The following is a 20588-nucleotide window of genomic DNA, read 5'->3' as shown; positions in this document are numbered from 1 at the left end:
TGTGAATTGATATCTGGACCCTGCTAATGCAGTCATGTGAGCCACTGGGTTGGCTCCAAATGCTCCCTGCATGAATGAATGCAAATGCAAAAAACAGGAAAGCGGGACTGCAGCCCGCTCTACATTTGTAGTATGGCAAGGGCCTTAGTGAATAATAGATCTTCTTCCTGCTCTGCCCAACAATTAAAATTTAATAAAGCAACAATTTAAATGTTTTCACAGGCTTGGAGAAAGGTAATATACTCCTTGATCCTGCCAAGCATATCAACGACTCCCATTCAACCATGCCATGTCAACCCTTGTAAGGCCAAAAGGGTGATGATTTGGTGAGCGGGGCAACAAAAAGGCCAAAGTAAATATGGCTTGGAATAGCATAGCCTCATAAGGAGAGTTACAAACTGTGCCTGTGGCATTGAGCAGCGTTCTTAGGAGCCCCCTTTTTAATGGGCCGCCTATCGTCTCGTGGTCTAGGGGAATACCGCTGCCAACCAGCCACGGCCCTTCAGGCTTCAGGAGTGGGAATGATCAGTGATTCCCAGGGGCTGAAAAGTGTTTGTCAATCCCAACCCCCTTGGCTGTATCCTTGTATCTCATGCACCTGGCCCAGTTTACGGCTATTGATTAAAAACCAAGGCCTCCTCAGCTTAGCCCAGATAGCAGTAGGAACAAGCCAGAGTGCACTTTTGTGCTAGGCTCCACTGTACTAGGGCTGATAGCCCTCCACTATGCCCGCCTATGTGATGGCATAACCATATTTTTTGGCCAATGGAGCTGCCGATGCAGCTCTCTGAGCTGTAAACAACTGGCCTGACAACCAATGCCCCTCCGAGCAGGAATGATGACTCCACTCGCTGTGGAGCCGTGGCAAGCAGTGGACCACATCAGGAACTTCCTCATCGAAGCGGTGGCAGCGCCATTCCATCACAAACCATGTTGACCGAATCAGCTAGCTTAACGATGGAGTCCCCACCGAGGCTCCACTTCCTCTGGATCACTGAGGCAAACCAACCAGCCCGAGCTGTGTCCACCGATCCATACTCCAGGTGGCTGGCTTGACGAGACTAGGTAAATAAATTAGAGAGAATTGAGGGCTAAACATTTGCCTTGTCACTAATGATACCCATGGCTAACAATCCAAATTTCTCTGGGGTGACTGTCCTCTGCCACTGCCGCAGCAGCATTTATGCAGGAGGAACCCGATTGGAAAGGCGCAGAGGATAATCCCAAGCCACCACTAAGAGTAATAGCACAGAACCAGAATTGAACCTAAGTATAAGCGGGATCAACTGTTGAAATATTCTCATAACAGCCAGCGCTTTTGGAGTGAAGAGAGTTGCTGTAATCATATTCTTTATTTTAAATTGATTAATTCGTGGCTATTAAGGTCAGAAAGATCATTGTCCCAGAACTCTCCCATCTGCATAGGACATGGGATACAATAACATAGAAGAAAATCTACCATCTAAACGTGCCGGAAACCCAGCCCCGGTGAAAGAAAGTGCCTGAAATTGCTGGCCAATGAGCTAGGACCACAGCTGCCCTCATTGACTGGGCATGAAGACCCTGCAGTGTGGGTTTAACCCAGTTTGAGGTGGTTCGCACCTGCCTGCCATCATGTCAACCTGGTACTCTTAAACCGAGCCACAGTGTGTGACTGGCCCAAGGTCACCCAGCCAGCTTCTATGGTGCCAGTGGGGTTTTCCATGTGGTTAAACCCAGGACCTAGCCCCATACCTGAACCGCTGAACCATGCTGACTGCGGATAACAATTTGTCCCTTCGTCAGGCTGGGCAGTTTGGAACCGGCCAGCCAGATTGCCAGATTGTCGTCACCAATGACATATTGCCAAAGTAAATGGCCTTTGGCTCTTCACTTTTTAAAAAAGGGGTGCTACTTCCTAGTTCAACGGAACAGGGAAGGGAAGGCTGAGCCCGCTGCATCCAGTAGTCAAGGGGGGAGACCTGAAGGAGTCCCCTAATGCCACAAGAATGCCTCCTGGCCAAGCAAGACCAAGTAAATCGCCTACCAATAAATACTGGAGGACTCCGTGCATGGTTGAGTGCTGTCCTAATCGCACGGCTGATCTGGAAATGCCTCTGGCTACCACTTTCTTGGAGGCCAGGGAGGAGGAACAGTCCATCTGGCAACGAATTAAACTGTTGGCAACATCCGTGGTGATACCTAGAAAAAACTAACCTTACAAGAAATGACAAATGGTTCACATAAAAAAGTCAACTCCTGGGCTGAGCTCCAGACCCTTGCTAAAGCGGCTGGATTGTCTGACAACCTACCATGCTAGGCTCAGACAGTATTATTCTTGCGGTCCCATAGTGAACACTGATGGCCAAAAGCCGCATGGTCGCCCATGGATTGTGCGAACTGAGCCTAAAGGCCCTTTCAGTGCTATGACCCTGCTGACAAATTTGGGTACTCTAGCGGGAAAGCACCTCCATGAACCGCTTACATTCGAGCCCAAACAACTTGTCCATAAATCTGAGACCTGTGGAAAAGCCAGTGAAGAGACATGCCCCTTAAAGGCAAACCCTGGGCACCAATGTGGTCGCCCTGTGAACCGTCAATGTCAACAGTCCCTCCTGAGCACTAGCAGGGAACATGAAATGAGGAAAAACTATTAAGAAACCCCTATTATTGCTTGAAACTGCACATGTACCACATGTAACAATATGAGGCAGGAATAGATCTCATTCGTGTTGAGTCCCGACGATTTGTGATAAACAACCCTGAGTGTCGCTTAGTAAGCACAGAGGGATGATCGCCTCAGATGGATTTGGGCATAATATAAAAGTCAACTTGAACCACATACCATATCCTTTATCAGCAAGGAATCCACCCAACTAGGGACAGCCCCGGTTAACCTCTGAGCTCTGGCAAGCCTGGGTAGACTTTTAGAATTAGCATATTATTATTATAATTAGTAATTACTCAGTTATTCAAAACCTACCTGTCACTGGTCTTTGGCTTAAGGCCTCTGGCCAATGTGACGATATAACATATAGCCCAAAGAACAGCACAGTAACATTAAATGCCTGTGTTGACGTGCCTCTGCCCTTTGACAGGAGGCAGAAGTCTCACCCTTCGGCTGTTCACAATCCCCGAGACTCTGATAAAGAAATTAGGCGGGTTAAAGAACCCTGATCTCTCTGCATGTTACCAGAAAGAGAGGACGGTGCTGTGGTGCCTGGACAGCAGTGGGCAAATCCTCTGCCATCTCAACCACTGTACAGCAGTCCACCAAAGGCACATAGGTGAACCTGACAAGGCCCCTCAAGTGAGCCCTATTATATATGCCATAGGTGTACTGACGTGCTCCGAAAAGTATCTGTCCCTAGCAGTATTGAAACTAGCAGGGTATTCCTTGCCGCGGGTCTTATGTTTTAAACCAACGCTCACTCTTTTTTTTTTTTTAATTCAACTCGCTAACACACTAATAATTAAATGTAAGCCCTAAACACCTGATGCGCCAAACCCGGGCAAACGGTGATTGCAAATGAAAAGAATGTATGCTCTCCGTCTTCCAAAGGAATTAACAAGGCACGGAGAGGAAATAAAATGGCCCACCAACAGGAGTTAGCCTGAGGGAACCTAAAATGGCCGCCCGCCCACCAGGGCCTTTGAGCCCTGTGGGAAATGAGCCTGCCTGAAATGCTGCCGAAGAACTCCTGAGAGTGGCCGCTGGCGCTCTGGAAGACCGCCGCGATTACTGATCAATCTAAGATAACGAGGCAGAGGAGAGGCCTGCTGCCTTGGGCAGTTTGTTGCTGGCGCAAGGCCTCTCCCATCCCGCCGCTTCGGCCGCGGTGGGAAGAGCCGGGCGGGCGGCGGCGGACGGCCTCGGTCTCCCCATGCAGGGAGGGGCCGTCCAGCGGCCAGGTGGCAAGCATTGTTTAAGGCCCATGGGTTGCCAGCCAAGCAACCGCCCAAATGAACGCTCCGACGAGCGCCCGACTGCCGGCTGGGGTGAGCGCCCAAATCCAGGAGGGCCGCCGGCCAAATCCTCCCTGGCAATGATTAAGGGAGGTTACCAAGGCCCTCTGTCCTGGACGAGCGTCCCGACGATCCCCCAAGCGCCAAGCGGAATGCTTGCCCAGAGAGCCCGCATGGCAACTGGAACGATCGCCTGATTCTGCGATCCTGGTTCCAGCTTCCCCGCAGCCAATTAAAGGCGCAAACCGCGCCCAAACAGAGGCTCCTAACGAGGCCGGCAAAGGAGAGCACATCGCAAACGTCTCCCCTTTGATGCTGCCGGCCTCGAAGGAGGACGGCCCCTGCCAACGCAGCCTCTTAAAGGCTGCCTGGCCCCAGTCACGTGCCGGTACCCGGCCACGTGACTGTATCGGCCAGCCGGCCGGCAGGGGAGGCTTTTCACTCCTTCCTCCCCCGCTGCAATGGCGCCGCCGGCTGAAGCCTGGGGCGCGCTTTATTGGGTGGAAAGTGATATCAATTATACACATTTGTGGGCATTTTAAAATTAGCCTTTCCTGCGGTTTTAATTCCAATTTTAATCCAGTGGGGTCAAAAAATGGAACACTATCTTAAATATTTGAGGCCCAGTTCAGTGGGCAGTTGTGAGCAACCATATGATGCATATAACAACTAGTAGGTCTGCAGGGGCAAACATTCTGTGTACATCAGCCAGTGCAGGAGAGCTTGGATGACAACTACCTGATCATGGCAAATGTATATATAAATGTATTGTCACAGCTGGATTCAACTGGTTCTGGTGGGTTTTCCGAACTGTGTGGCTGTGGTCTGGTGGGTCTTGCTCCTAACATTTCGCCTGCATCTGTGGCTGGCATCTTCAGAGGTGTATCACAGAGGGAAGTGTGTAGCAGACTTCCCTCTTTGATACACCTCTGAATATGCCAGTCACAGATGCAGGCGAAATGTTAGGAACAAGATCCACCAGACCACGGCCACACAGCCTGGAAAACCCACCAGAACCAGTATATATAAATGTATTCTTATTTCCTTACTTTTCCCTTTTTAATACCAAAATAGAAAAATAATGTTTAAATCAGGTGGCCTATATAGGCATAACACCAGGCCTCATCTTACAATCACATAGTCCCCATAGGGAAAGCCATTTGTGCAGAGCTCTCCTCCGTGTAAATTTATGTTTAGGCTTTTTTAAATTTTATTTTACTCCTTGCAAATAAATAACACAGTCCACAGAGTACTCCTCTGGCATTCAATGTGATGACAGCTTATACAGGCAGCAGTTTAAAGGGACCTCCTTGTAATGGTCTCATGGAAAGCTTTCCGTCCGTCCTTCCTTCCTTCCTTCCTTCCTTCCTTCCTTCCTTCCTTCCTTCCTTCCTTCCTTCCTTCCTTCCTTCCTTCCTTCCTTCCTTCCTTCCTTCCTTCCTTCCTTCCTTCCTTCCTTCCTTCCTTAGTGAGGGTGCACGCAGTCAAGCCAGCCCCAAAGAACCATGCTCAAGGCAGTTCTTGAGCTAGCAGATGTTACTGCAGAACTCCCCTGACAGTTTGGGTTAGTTTAGAAACAGTTCTGCGAAACTTCATATTTATGGTGAAATCCACACAAGTGCCTCAAGAGTACACAAGAACTGGACATGGATTGGGTGAATCTTTGAGAAATCCCATTGGCCTAACAATGGGTTAGTGAGGTGTTGTGTGGTTTCCGGGCTGTATGGCCGTGTTCTAGTACAATTTTCTCCTGATGTTTCACCTGCATCTGTGGCTGGCATCTTCAGAGGATCTGATGGTAGTAAAGCAAGTGGAGTATATATATATATATACCTGTGGAATGTCCAGGGTGTAGCATGTGAGGTGCTAAAATGGGTGGATCCCACACAACACATGCAAATTAAGCTTGCTAATTGCACCCTTTACACTTGTTAAACAGGCAAATGGTGCTTTCTCCCACCCTGGACATTCCACAGATATATACTCCACTTGCTTTACTGGGTAAAGTCAGCAAAACAGCTTTCTCCCCAAGCAAACTAGACAGGATGAGCCTCTAGTGAGCCAGGCCCCTTGTGGGGGAGGAGAGTGATGTCCTTCAAGAAAGGGTAAAGTGCTCTCCAAGGAAACCACCGCCATGTGCTTCATTTTCCTATTAGCTTACTTAGGAGTTAATATAACAGACCAGGTGATCGGGAGCAACAGCCGCAGAAGGCCATTGCGTTCACATCCTACATGTGAGCTCCCAAAGGCACCTGGTGGGCCACTGTGAGTAGCAGAGAGCTGGACTAGATGGACTTTGGTCTGATCCAGCTGGCTTGTTCTTATGTTCTTATGTTCTTATGTAGGAGTTACAGAAACCTGCGCTGGGAACTGGTCCACAGTGGAGGAAGCAAGCTGGGCATCCCTGGACAGTCCAGCCTCCACAGCCTTGGCTTGCAGCACACAATGCAGCCTTAAGTTGAGCCACCCACTGCTTAGTATCTTGCTTGAAAAGCGTGAGCAGGCCTTGTACAAAGACTGTTCATGGCTCTCGCCATGGCACATGACACACTTAGTATCATCATCAGAGGCCGATAAAGAAGCACCGCATGAGTGGCAAGATTTAGAGAGCATCATTTTGTCTGTGTCATAGGTGGCACTGAGAGTTATCTGATCTAAACCTGAAAAATGAAATAAATAAACTACACTAACTGATGTAGAAACTAAAGAGAAAGAAAAAACCACAACAACCTCGCCCCACAAAAGCTGTCCAAGACAGTCTTTCTAGGCCAGTCTCTGCTAACAGCAAGCAAAAAGCATCTCTGCTGTATGCAGCAATGGAGAGAGATCTAGAGGGAATGGGTGCACCATTCCTCCCAGGTCACAGAATCCTGGATGGGAAGACAACTAGCCCAGGTTTGCGACTGGGGGAGGAATGAACACAACTAATAGCTACAGATGCTTTAAAATACTAAATAAAAAGCCCTGTGGCAGGCCTGCACAAGCACAGTCCCATGTCATACAGGAGAAATCAGTAAACTATCCTAAGAGAGCTTGGTTATTAAACATACAAGTGTGCACTGAACTTGTACACACAATTGCATTGTTAATTTCTGCACTCATTAACTGTGATTGTGTGTGGAAATTGAATAATTGAATAATTACCCATAAAATAGTTAATTACAATTATTTGCATGCATAATTTCCTGATCTGCACGTACAATCATGTTAATTATGCACACAAATTAGCTATCACATAATTGTATGCCTTACCTTATTAAAAAAAAATAAAGCCTAATTCATTTATTTCAAATTGCACTGGTTCAGTGCAGCATATGGATATATACAAAGGCACGCGCACACATGTGTTGGCATCGGTTTTGGATTTCTTAAACAATGAAGACTGTATACACACTGGAATTTCCATCATCAAAACATCTCAGGTCACATTTGTCAACAAGAAAACAATATGAACACAATGGATAAAATGTGATCTTTCATGCAGGGACTATTGTCCATACTTTTGGATAAATTTTCATGCAAGATGATGGTGAGATCCAGGTAAACTGAGGATATACTCACTAATACACCCCAAAATTCTCTGCAATGTGCGTGTCAAAAAAAAAAGGCAGCTTCATAACAGACAACTAAAACTGGAAAAAGTTCCTTCAAGGAGTGTATGAAAATAATTACCTGAAGGGACTTATGAGTAAATATAGGGGAACTGCATTGCAGTATACAATACATTTGACTCAAAATACAGGGTCCTCTTTTCATAATAAGTTGTTCTCAGGCATTCTACATAGATATATTTCCACAGAACCTTGTGAATTATTCTACGAGGTTTCAGAAAGTGGCCATGTTGTTCTGCAGTAGAACAACAGTAGTTTGACATCTGTAGTTTGACATCTGTCTGATGAAGGGAGTTTTGACTCTCAAAGGTTTACACCCTGAAATTCTTGCTGGACTTAAAGGTGCTACTGGACTTGAATCTAACTGTTATAAGTGGTTTGGGGCTCTAAACTGGAAAAAGACTTGTGAGAGACAAGAATAGAAAAGTCATCATCCAGAAAACTAGTCAGGCATGCCTCTGCAATATTATTGTAGTGGTGCTAGTGCTAGTAGAAGTAAAAGGAATCTAGTAAAAGCAGGAGACTTGAACTCTGCATTATACTCTATCTGCAATGGTAGAACAAGGTATCAAGTTCGTTATGTCACAGCTTCAAGTCAATATATTTATTGGTGATTTACACAGGCAGCAACCTCCATATGCATGATAGGCAAAACACATGGCAGGAGGAGGGGAATCAAATACTACCTACATGCCTTTACGACAGTGTGGGCACACAATGTGCTTACAAACTGCACCCATGCAAGTTTTCTCCTTGTGATCCGGAATGTTTGAAAAGCAATACTGCTAGTAACAGGGATAGAAGTGACACACATGCAGCCTATGCACAGAGGATTCGTGCAAATACATTCAGAATGGAGTTGGGCCTATTGTCTTGTATCAACACATTTGCTATTTGCACAGGTCTATAGTGGTTTTGCAAAGTATTTGCATTTATTAACTTTTCTTCTCACCCTTCCACCAAGGCACTTCAGGACAGCATTCATAGTTCCCTTTCCAGTAACTCTGTGAACAAGATTAGAATGGGAGAGAATGCTTGGCTTAAGGTCACCCACTTAATTTCATGGTAGAGTAGAAATTTCAGTCCTACCCTTCCTGATCCTAGTCTTATGCCCCAGCTACTACATCATACTACCGTGGAGCCTAGGCAGTGTAAGAGCACTCTGAACAGCCTGGCTAGTGAGAAAGGGCTCTCCAGTGCAAGAAAATATACCAGACATAAAGTGATATAATATTGAATCAAACACTAGAGGGTGCAAAACACAGGTGGAAAAGACCACCCCTCCCCCGGAAGCAACAGATACAAACAAGCAAGGAAAATGGGAATGTTAAACAGCCAAAAAAAGGCTGGTCTGGAAGGGACACTGGGATATCACCAGGAGCACAGGACCCACTTAAAATTAAAGGTGGTGAGGAGGACACAAGGGTAGATGAGGAAAGAGACAGGTCTCCAAGGCCCAGGAGGCCAGAGGATAGAAGACCTGTGGAAGGAGAGGAGGTCATGGCAAGGCTCAAACTCATGGCAATAGGTACAGCAGCTGGCAGCCAACAGCAGACAAGGAGGAAGGCACCAGAAATGAGGAAGGCCAAAGAAGCACGTGCTGGGAAGATGCCATACCCCACACTCAAAGCCTCATACCAGTTGGAAAGGGGAAAAAATGGCTCTCAAGGTGCCAGTGATAGAATGGAGCCAGGATGCTTCCTGGATTTCCCAGTGGGAGGAGCACCAGAAAAGCAGCAACAGGACAGTGAAGGGAGGCCAAAGAGAATCCCCAATGGCCAGCCTTGGTTAGAAGGACCAGCACCTGGTCTGAGGTCATGGGCAAAACCGACAACTAGATTGGCTCTCATCTACCACTATGACTGTGAGCAGATCCATACTACATTTTCTCAAATTTGCACACCATCAATTTCTAACCAGAAAAAAAATGGCTAGAAGATCTGATTTTTTTCCCCCTGGAAATAGAATTGATTTTGCCTTGATTTACCCTTTGCCTTGATCTGCCCCCAGCTTCACAACAGTTAAACCTGATAGGTGTCCAGTAACTGGCTCTCCAGCTCCGAATTTTGTAAATGAGCAATAAATAATTGAAGGAGACATGTTCATCAGTAATCATGGGCATAATCCAGATGACCACTTCCAAAGATTAAAAGAGACAAACTGCTTGAGGAAAAGTCATTGTGAGGAAGCTGATTTTTTATTTAATTTAATTTATATCCCTCCCTTTCCTGACCAAAGTAGGACTCAGGGCATCTAACTAAGGTTATACAACCATGTTCATTAAATAAATATAAAAATATAAACATATAAAAATAAGTATCAAATAGTATTCAGCAAATCTGTTCATATTGGTGTGTGTGTGTGTTTACAACACTAACCAATGATCTCAGAACTGAATCCCCTTTTTGCTTTAATATCCCAAATATTCCCCCTGATGTAGGTAAAGACAAATGGTAATCTTTGGAAAAGTCAATTGCAACTTATAACACCTATCCTGCATGCTTTTACAGTTGTACAAAGTGGTTACAGGAATGGAGTTAGCAGACTTAGAGCAGTGATGGCGAACCTTTTTGAGACCGAGCGCCCAAACTGCAACCCAAAACTCACTTATTTATCGCAAAGTGCCAACACGGCAATTTAAACTGAATACTGAGGTTTTAATTTAGGAAAAAAACAGTTTTTTCCAAGGTGCGCGTTACTTGGGAGTAAGCTTGGTGGTAGTCGGTGGCTTTGCTTTGAAGCAACCGTGCAATGCTTCCAATGGGTGAATCATGACCCTAGGAGGGTTTACTCAGAAGCAAACCCCATTGCCAGCAACCAAACTTACTCCCAGGTAAAGGATCACACTTTAGTTCTTTGTATGAAAATCAGTGAGGTTTAACAGCGTTTAATAGGGTTACTTACACTGCTTCCCCAAAACTAGGTCTTAGGTTTAATGCTAATAATCTCCCTGAAATAATTACACTATTATCACACCGGGGGGCTGGCAGGGGAAGGGGGAGGGGTGTGGGTTAGTAAAACTTTCACTTTCCGAAACCCAATAACCAACCCCCCCCCCCCATTAGAAGTAAAAAGGCAGTCAAGGAAGGCAATGCAAAGCAAGAATACTGTGCAAGCAGTGGGATAACTTCAGGAAAGCTAAATTTGTGGAGCAGCCATCTGAGCCCTTCAGGGGAAGGCGGTTTATAATAATAATAATAATAATAATAATAATAATAATAATAATAATAATAATAATAATAATAATAATAATAATCATCATCATCATCATCATCATCATCATCATCATCATCATCATCATCATCATCATCTGCGGTTTTTCCTTCACATGTCATCACAGCACTTGACTTCCCACAAAAATGCAACAGGAACAGAAAAACAAAAGCATGGAGAATATTTTGAAATGGACCTCTCTGTCCCACATTTGCCTCTGTCAGAATGGCCCTAATTCTGACAAGTGGGGTGGGGAAGGGATGCTCAGGGCGGTAAGGGATGCTCCTCTCCCTTTCCTGCCAGTTGGTCGGGGCCTGGTTTAGCTCAATCCTTTATCGGTGTGAAATGCCTTTTGTCTTTTGTACTTTTGCTTTGATCTTGTGGGAATGGGATTGGCGTTGTGAACCTAGGGACCTTGCAAGATCTCTTCTCCCTGCTCTGGGCTCCCAGGCACTAAAAACCCCATCACTCCCTCTCCCAGGGGAGGGGGGCCCTTAACAAACAGTTCACTCCAGTCTCCAGTCTTCCAAGCTTTGTGGGGGAAGGGGGTACTTGTCGGGCGGTAGATGGTACTTACAACAAATCAGGTCGACTCAAGAGGACCTCCCTGAAGCTCAGCCCCAGCCGGCAGAGCACCTTGAGCACGGCCAGCCTGTGCAGCGTGACTCCCAACGCGTTTGCTGGAAGCTGCCTCTGGCTGGGCGAGGGGGAAGGGGGAGATGATGGCATGCGTGCCCACAGAGAGGGCTCTGAGTGCCGCCTTGGGCACCCGTGCCATAGGTTCACCATCATGGACTTAGAGGTACTTCTACTGGTCACCATAGTTATTTCTATACATACTGTTTCCACTTTCCACCAAAATGTCCTAATGGCGTAGGTAATACTTTCCTGTTTCTTCATAATTAGCAGAGTATCCACTGTTGATTTGTGATTCAGTGCCCTGTTCAAATATTGCTGTCAGAGCAAAGGTAGGTGCTGCCAGCTGGAGGGAGAAAGAAGCAAAGGTTTCATCTTTCCGCCCCACAATTGGAAATGTAACTTATTGGGACAGAGGCAAACATTTTGGTAGTACCCTTGAAAAGCAGGCAGGAGACTTTTTCATCTGCTTCAAATTTTGCAAGAAGAATCCCTTGGGTATAGTTCTTAAGAACTGCAATGTAATGAACTGGAAGAAGAAAAAAAGGTTATAGTTGAAACCAGTGGAACCCAAAACCAAATGTAGTGAATATCTACAATTTGAATCATGAAAGATACATTTTTCCCTAACAAAATGAGAGGAATAAAAAAAAGAAAAAAATATGTGCAAGTTTTATGCCACATCAGTCATTGTACATTTTCACAACAAGCTACATACGAAATAGCATTTCCTCCCTTGTGTTTATGGCCCTATTGATTGCAACCTGCATATACTACAATAGTGCAATTTACTTTACTAGGATTGTATCAGGATAGAAGGTGGTTAGATTGCCTGGAAAAAAATGAAGAATAGATAAGCTTACTCCGCGTGGATGAGTGTGATTGTGTAAAGGAGATATTCAACAGTCAGTGGCAAACATACTGTTATAATATTGGTTAAGACATCAATATAATAGTTAGAGGCAAATCGTTTGAAGAGCCAGATGTCAAAATATGTCAGAAAGCATCACTTTAGTAGTTTACGAGATGAACAAACCTTACGACATCACCAGAAGGTATTTTCTCTATTCTGATAGACACTTCAAATAATTCAGAAACTGTTACATGGATCTTTGCACCTGTGAAATAGTTTACTCTAGAACTGTTATTTTTAATGAATATATAGTTAATTAATGTTGTCAGAAATGCATGAAAGTAAATCAAAATAAAACTTACTATATACCATAACACTAGATACCTTGCAAAGGAAACAGTGAAGGATGCCTGAAAAAGCTAACTCCTTCCCAACTGAAGAAACGAGAAGTCCAATACATGTAATGAGGCAGTACATCTTTTTCACACTAGATCTTCCATCAGGTTCACACCTGCAGAACATTCCTTTTGTACAATCTATGGAAATGTTCAGCTAGACAGACAAGACAGTGCATATATGCCATTATAAATTATGTACAAATCATCCCACTGAAAATGGCTTTTCATAATGAATGATTCTTCTTCTGAGAGCCATTGTGGAGTTGTGGTTAGTGTGCTGTATTAGATCTGCGGAGACCTAGGTTCATATCTCAGCTCACCTTGAACTTCTCTGAAAGACATTGACTCAGGCATTCTCTCTCAGCCTATCCTAATTCTAAGAGGAGAACCGTGTATGCCAACTCAAGCTCCTTAGGGAAGGGTGGAATAAACACAGATGTTTACCCATAATATACGGACCTTATCTTGTGAAGCTCTGCTGTCACATTATGACAATCCACCTCCCTCAGAGGAGGGAGACAAATTGAGATGGTATACCCTCAGAGACTTATGGAACTTGAGTGGTTCCTGAATGCTCCTGGGAGACTTTCCAGCTGGCATAGTGCTCTGGTTGAGGCCTTAGACCAGTGATGGCAAACCTTTTCAAGACCGAGTGCCCAAGCTGCAACCCAAAACCCACTTATTTATCGCAAAGTGCCACCATGGCAATTTAACCAGAATATTGAGGTTTTAGTTTAGAAAAAACAACTCATACATTATCATCGTTTGTCTTCAAAGAAAAACACAACAACAGGGCTTTAAATGATACCAACAACTTTTTATTGAAAGGTTCTCTTTTCAGCTTTTCCAAACCATTCCATCTCTCTCTCTCTCTCTCTCTCTCTCTCTCTCTCTCTCTCTCTCTCTCTCTCTGGGAAGGAGTTCTCATTTCAGCTTTTCCAAACATTCTATCTATCTCTCTCACACACAAATGCTCTGGGAAGAAGTTTCCATCTCTCTCTCACACACGCACACTCTGGGAAGGAGTTCTCTTTTCAGTTTTTCCAAACCATTCCATCTCTCTCACAAACACACTCTGGGAAGGACTTCTCCTTTAGAACATTGTGTGAATAGTACTTTGAAGTTTGTATATCAAAGTATTGTCAAAAAAATAGGTGTGCTACATCAAAAAGGTTGGGAAACACTGCTCTATCATCACACACCCCTTTTAGCATTTCCTCTTTAACCTGAAAAGCCCCAGCACCAGGCGCAACATGTCCTTGTAAAATGTGGGCAGGAGAAGGAGATCCTGAATAAATTGACGTTTCCTTCCTCTCTCCAGAAAAGTTTCTGGGGGCAGGGGGGAGATGCTGCCGACCTCTTCCACTTTTACCAGCACCCCATGCTGCAGCCTCGCTTTTCTAATGCCCCCCCGAACCTGACCAAGGGTCTCCTAGTGGAATCTGGGGACAACACCCAGCCATGCTGCCTCCATTGGCACATGGTCCTGGAGCGGGCGCGTGGGTGGCTTGCCCCATCCTAATCAGACTGCCTGGTGCATGCTTGTTTTCCACTCAAGCCAGAGGGGAGGTTGCTTCAGAAGGCCAGAAAGGAAGCAGTAGCTAGCTGAAAGCTCTTGGTAGCCCAAACCTCACCCTCCTCTCCGAGTGAGCAATGGAGATACCGCAGTTTCTAGCAGGTCAACACCAGAAGGAAAGCTGCCCACCCCGCTCTTTCAGACGCATTCCTCCCAACCAACAGAAGCCCCTTGCTCGGGCTACCACTTTTTAACCCTACCCCCAAAGTTTCAGTTTGGTTCCAAAAATTACATGCCAAGAAAAGCATGCCAACCTCTAAAATTTCTCAAGCTTTTAGAATTGCCTACCGACAGCTTGGAAAGAAGCTCCCCTTTCTGTGAAACACTGGGCTCATCCATGAAGTGGGGATTGCGCCCAAAATTGTCCTCCCCCCAAATAGAACTGTAAACCCCACAGGGAGACTGGCAGAGCTGGCTGCAAAAAGCAATGCAGCCCACGGAGAGGGACTGGCGTTGTGCTCTGTCACACACCCGGGTTGTGGCATAGGTGGTGGGGAAAGGCGCTCTCTCTGTGGAGCTGGCATGTTGCCCAAGTGAGCTCAGGGCTTCTGGGCCTGCTTCCTGGTCTGGTAATGGGGTGGGGGAGAGGGGGTATTTGTGGGGCAGTAGATTTGTGGGGCAGTAGCAAATCAGGTTGACTCAAGAGGACCTCCCTGAAGCTCAGCCCCAGTCGGCAACAGCCTCTGGTGGGGCGGGGAGAGGCAGGAAGGGGGAGGCTATGCGTCTGTACTGTGCCCACAGAGAGGGCTCTGAATGCCACCTCTGGCATGCGTGCCATAGGTTTGCCACCACTGCCAAGCCTCTAGACTCTTTGGCTAGGGAGGAAGGTGAGCTGAAGAGCACAATTGCCACATTCAGCCTTCAGTTCCCTTGCTTTACGCCTAGATAAAACCCCTTGGTATTCTATGGAGCTCAGGGCTATGAAACAGGAAGGTCAATGGCTAGAGCACAGGAGGCTTAAATCCTGCTGTGAGGCTGACTGAACACAAGTTGGAACACATTATCATGCCCATCAGGTGGTGGTGGTGACAGTGAAAAGACATTTTTTCTCTGCCTCCATTGTGTCCTCAAGTAAACATCCAGCAGAACTTTTCTGCATAGTGAATGCCCTTGTAAATTCAAGCCTGAGACGACAAGGGCAGTGGCTAGATAATGTTTGCTGTGACAACTTTGCAAGACACTTTGAGAGCAACATTGCTCAGATCCGCAGATAATTGGATGGTACAATTGAGAATTCTCCAGAGGAGGAGTCCAGAGATCTGTCTGTTCCAGCTGTTTTGGACCAGTTTCAATTAATGAGGCCTTATGATGTGGACAAGTTGCTTGCTGGGGTCTAGCCAACAACATGCTTTTTAGATCCTTGCATGTCTTGACTTAGAAAAAAACTAGCTGCCTGAGTATGACTGATTGGATACAAAGGGTAGCAAATATCTTATTGAGAGAGATGGTGGTTCTGATGGCTCTCAATGAGGTGGTGATCAGCCCCCTTCTTGAGAGATCTTCTTTAGACCCTGAAGATTTAAACTCAGTGGCTTATACAACCAAGATATTAGAGAGAATTGTGGCCATTCACCTGCAGGCATACTTGGAAGAAGCTGATTATCTAGACGCTTTTCAATGTTGATTTGGGCACAGTCATGGAACTGAAAGCATTTTGACTCCCTTGAATGATGACCTTCTCTGGGACAGAGATAAGGGGAATGCAAACCAGCTGGTTCTCTGGATCTCTTGGTGGCTTTTGATACTATTGACCACGGTATCCTCCTGGAAAGGCTACGGAGCTTGGGAGCTGGGGGGCATTGGTTTATGATGGTTCCATTTCTACCTCCAAGACTGGCACCAGACAATAGTCATGGGAAACTCTTGCTCAACATCCCTCAGGGGTCAGTTTTGTCTCCTTTGCTTTTTTTCTATATGAAGCTACTGGGGGAGATTATCAGGAGAGTTGGAGTGACATGCCATCAGTATGCTGATGACACTCAGCTCTATCTTTCCATTCCATCTGATTCAGGGGAGGTGGTCAACATTCTTGACGTTCTTGACAGGTGCTTGGAGGCAGGTATGGGCTGAATGAGGGTAAGTAAATTGAGGTTGGATCCAGACAAGACAGAGCTGCTGTGTGTCAGTGGATCTAAAATCTTGTATATCTTATACTTGATTCAGGGGGTATATTACCCTGGAAGAGACAGCTGTGGAATCTGGGGGTGCTTCTGGACTCTGCTATGACACTTGAAGCTCAGGTGGAGGCAATGACCAGGAATACCTATTCCCAGCTACAGTTGGTTTGCCAGCTGTGGACCCTTCTGGACGTAGATGAATTGCGTGTAGGGTCCTCGGGCCTAAGTTCAGTGTGGGCACCAAGCATCTTGAGGAACTGCCTTTTCAGAGATTGACCTGTCTGTGCCCAAATAAAGCAGAATGGTGGGAGAATTCCTTCTGGTGGGCTTAAGTCGTTCAAGGGATAGGGACTAGGTGACCTTTGGGGTGAGTCACCTTGAGATTGTGGAATGATCTCCCCCCTGAAGCTCATCAAGCATCTTCACTATGCAGCAGTGGCGTAGTGGTTAAGCTGTTCTTATATTCTTATGCAAGAGCAGGTGCACTGTAATCTGGAGAACTGGGTTTGATTCCCTGCTCTGCCACTTGAGCTGTGCAGGCTTATCTGGGGAACTAGATTAGCCTGTGCACTCCAACACATGCCAGCTGGGTGACCTTGGGCTAGCCACAGCTCTTCAGAGCTCTCTCACAGGGTGTTTGCTGTGTGGGGGAAATGGAAAGGAGATTCTAAGCCCTTTTGAGTCTCCTTACAGGAGAGAAAGGGGGAATATAAATCCAAACTCTTCTTCTCTTTTATATAGATTTGGAAAACTGGTAAAGACGCGCCTATTTTCCCTGGCCTTTGGCTGAAAATATGTTTTTCCCCTTTGGAGATTTCATGAATTTTAATAGGTTTTAATGAATTTGTATTGTTGTATTTTTTGTTCTTTTTATTGTTACAGGTTATAATTGTTTTTAGGTGATTTTTATGAGTCTTATGTTGTAACCTGCCTGAGATCTTTGGGTATAGGGCAGATTATTATGTACATTTTCACTTGCCACAGGGAAGCTATTTGCAGCAGCATTTCTATGGCAAACATAATGCATGCACCAGTTCACAGACTTCATAGAACCAGCAAATGCATTCATTGGTTAGAGTTATCTTTGTACCCAGCATCAGGCTGTTGGTGTACTAAATACCTGACATAGCACTAACAAGTTGTCAATGAAAGTAATGTTTACTTACAAATTGATTTTTTTCAAAAAATCTTCTAGTTTTGCACAGCTTTAGGGGATAGTTCCTCCAACTGATTCTGATATTCAGTATAATGAACTCTGATTGTTAAAATGTGGAGCGTTAATGGCATCAGGACACTTTTGGGTGTAAGGGAAGGATGAGTATGGGCCATCAGCTTATTCTGTGGGAAGGGAGCCAGCTTCATGCAGCAATATGGCATGAGAGCCAGCTTGGCAAAGTTGGCTGGAGGGTTCAGTTTCCATATAATACAACTGGACGTTATGAGCTTTCCAAACTCCACATGCACTCTTAGGATGCAAAATCATTTGCTGAATTCCCCAGGTACGGTAAGACTTTCAAGCAGGGTTGCCTTAAGAAAAGGCCCTCTTCTCTCTTTCCTTTTCATTAAATCCCTTTGTCTACAAGAGAAGAAAAACAAAAATTAATGTGTGTGTGTGTGTGGGTGGGTGTGTTTTAATTTCATATTGCCAGCCACTTTTCTTTTACCTTGAGATCAGGTCTGATTGCCATCTCTTTGTATAATTAAATCTATTCTTTTGGCAAGAGTAAGCTGCCGTGGGAAGCCTTCTATTTCTGCGGGTTTTGCCCGACAGGGGGTTTATTCTCGTTTTGACGCATGGGGAACTGCACGTATAAATCACAGCACATATATCAGACAATGTCTTCTTTTAAAAAAATCACAAAGAAACAAAAACAAAATAAAAAGCCAGACTCAGAAATCTGCAAAATGCAGGCAATGGTTCTACACATTATTTCAACAGAGGGTGTAGCCTGTGAAGCTATTTAACAGAACTTGGAGCACAAAATTTACTTAACGTTATGATATTTAAAGTCTTCAGCCTCTGACATCATTTAAATAATTATAGAATTTACTTTGGCTAGTTGAATGATTCATTCTGGATACATATCTGGATATGGAGGGACACTGCGGTTTCAGGGAGGGGAGAAATAGATCTGGCTAGATAATTCAGCTGTATGGCTGGCCCTTTGTTTACCCAGAGTACTATCCTCAGAGATTCTTTCCCTTTGGCTAACGCCTTCTCTTTTTCTTTCTTTTTCTAACCACCACGGGGGCAACATGTGATGTCTGCAACCGCTTTCCATCCTAGGATAGCTAGCCAGCTAGAAGCTTTTATTCTTCCTTTCCTATTCAATACAGAGCTTCTTCACAGTCAAAGACTTCTGTTTCTCTTCTAAAACAACAAATCTCATGTGAACTTTGTAAGCATCTCCTTTCTGTTGAACAAACGAAACTTTAAGTTAAAGAGGTGGTCTCAGGAAATGTATTGTCTTTCAGCCAAATAAAACTTAATTGAATAGGTCCTAACCTCCTTTTCTAATTGTGGTGCTAGGTTCATATTTCCCACTAGAGATTTCCATTAAACCTCATGTGTTCTAGGTGTTAATCAACCACCAGATCAGAATTTCAGAAAACCAGAAGGCTGTAATGACAGTAGAGGGAAAGAGGTCAAGAAGTCCTCCTCCACAAGTGCTGCTCTGCCTGGGTCAAATGGGCATGTGTGAAAAGAGCTGGAAAGCATCAGTTTCTGCACTGTGAATTTCCTGCAAATTTGCTTTCCCCCTCTTATTTGGTTCTGCTGTCTCATATTTGTTCAACCTGTGCTTTGGGTTGGATCCAACCAGCTTTTCCACTGGTGGGAAAAAGGTAGGGTCTCCTTTGATCACCAAAAAGGCTCTGTTGTGGATTATAGGACCTTCGTGTCAATAGTTATGGTGGGATGGGATTAGGTGATATTGAGAGAAAAATTTGGTTGGCTCAAAATTCTATGCTCTGTAAAAATGAGGGGTATGAACTGAGAGTAAGGGGTGGCATGCAAGGAAGGGGAGGGAGGGGCCCCGGCATCTGGACATGGCCTACCCACCCTAGCAGAAGGAGGGAGAGAGAGGGGGAGGGGTGGCATGCAAGGGAAGGGGAGGGGTGGCATGCAAGGGAGGGAGGGAGCCCGGCATCTGGACATGGCCCACCCACCCTAGCGGAGGGAGGGGGAGGGGGGAGGAGTGGCATGCAAGGGAAGGGGAGGGGTGGTATGCAAGGGAGGGAGGGAAAAAGGTAGGGGTCTCCTTTGATCACCAAAACTAGTTGGTCCAGTGCAAATGAAACACTTAAAGACATGAAGATTGCGGCAAGGACCAGTGGGTCTGAGAATAATTCCACCATTATGCTTGCTGCAAAAATTGCCTTGAAACTCCACTTTTTAGAAAAGAGGCCCCAATAATGGCCTTTTCCACACACTGCATTTACCCCACATTTTAGGTGTTGACAATGAAAGTCAACTCTATTTAAAATGGAAACTCAGTAACTGATTTTCTCAGAGCTCTTAGAACTTTTGTCACGAGGCACTTGTGTTTCCCAGAATAATTAATGCCGGAGTTCTTGAGTGTATCTTGGCAAGGTCATCTGAAGATTATTCCCGGAGCTGCATTGTTTGAAAGGGGCGGTGTGTGTGTGGGGGGGGGAACCCTCTGTTGTGTGAATAGTAATTTCTATAAGCATGATAGAATAAAAGCTACACTAAATTTGTTCACAGTTGAACTGAAGTGTTTAACACATGAAAACTCTAATTGACAATTCCACACCAAAGTATAAATTTGTCAAGGAAGGATACACAACAAGTTTTTTAACATCTCTGTGCCGAGCTGTTGTGATTTGGATCTATTACTTCTGAATATTGCATGAAGCTGACAAGCACTTGTCATTTAAAGACCACATGGAGACATTTAGTTTTCCATTTAGACATAATAACACATTATGCAAACCAGCTTGCCAAAGAAAGCTGGAGGCTTGCATTAAAGAAATGGTCAAACATCAGTTACTAATAAATGAACAGGGTATTTTTTTTAAAAAAGACACATAAATGGCCTTAACGGGGAAGAGATACAGTTTTAGTGGTCTAAGCTCCAAATTGCTACAAACCACCCTGCAGAGAGGTGCAAAGCAAATTTTAACAGAAGATTAACACTTCTTGCTCTTATGTAATCAGGGCTTTTTCTAGACATGAGCAGAGCTTTAAATAAATTGATAATAACCCTTGACTGAAGA

The sequence above is a fragment of the Sphaerodactylus townsendi genome, linkage group LG05 (genome assembly GCF_021028975.2).
Source record: "Sphaerodactylus townsendi isolate TG3544 linkage group LG05, MPM_Stown_v2.3, whole genome shotgun sequence".
In the NCBI taxonomy this organism is placed as follows: domain Eukaryota; kingdom Metazoa; phylum Chordata; class Lepidosauria; order Squamata; family Sphaerodactylidae; genus Sphaerodactylus; species Sphaerodactylus townsendi.
The sequence above is the reverse complement of the archived record's forward strand: the minus strand, read 5'-3'. Positions refer to the sequence as shown.